Raw genomic sequence first — 867 nt, 5'->3', positions numbered from 1 at the left:
TGTCTTTTTTTTTTTCCCATTAAGTTAGACTATTTTGAAATAGAACCAAGCCATCCGTTTACAAAAGCATCCCTGAGGCAGGCAGATCACAAGGTCAAGAGATTGAGACCATCTTGGCCAACATGGTGAAACTCTGTCTCTACTAAAAATACAAACATTAGCTGGGCATGGTGGCACACACCTGTAGTCCCAGCTACTCGGGAGGCTGAGGGAGGAGAGTCGCTTGAACCTGGGACGTGGAGGTTGCAGTGCAATCAAAAAACCCAAAACATAAAAACAAACAAACAAACAAAAAACCAAAAAAACAAAACAAAAAAACAAACCCCCCAAAACCCCAAAAGCATCCCTGTATGTAAAACGCTCTTTTGAAGATTGACGCAGACTAAAAAGAAATAAGAATAATTACTTCCTCTTTTCCCTTGTTTTCCTTTCTTCCTAGCCACCAGCTCTCACTTCTTCCTCCCACACTCCTTTCATCCTAGGGAGTAAAAGACCAGGGCAGTGCTAGAATGACTCTCAACTGCATAATGTCTATAATGGAATCAGAGACCTTGCAGCAGGACATAGAGATCTTCCCAACCCTTTTCACTCTAAACCCCCCCTCAAAAGTCATTTTATTGGGTACGCTGTATGTGCTTAAAACATTGTTTCTTCTTATGAAGAATGTGTTTCTCCATGCCATGCACATTTGATTTGAATAAGTTCTGGTGTCCCTGAACCTAATATTCGACATAGCCTCTTTTCTGTCCCTGTGGTGTGCTTAAACTACACGTGTCTCCTCTTCCAACAAATGATGAGTACAAAAGCTGACAAATGCCCCGACATCCTTAAAAGATTATTTGTGCAGGATTGCTGGGGGTGGTCAAA

The sequence above is a fragment of the Chlorocebus sabaeus genome, chromosome 18, assembly GCF_047675955.1.
Source record: "Chlorocebus sabaeus isolate Y175 chromosome 18, mChlSab1.0.hap1, whole genome shotgun sequence".
Taxonomy (NCBI): domain Eukaryota; kingdom Metazoa; phylum Chordata; class Mammalia; order Primates; family Cercopithecidae; genus Chlorocebus; species Chlorocebus sabaeus.
This window is presented reverse-complemented; position numbering follows the sequence as displayed.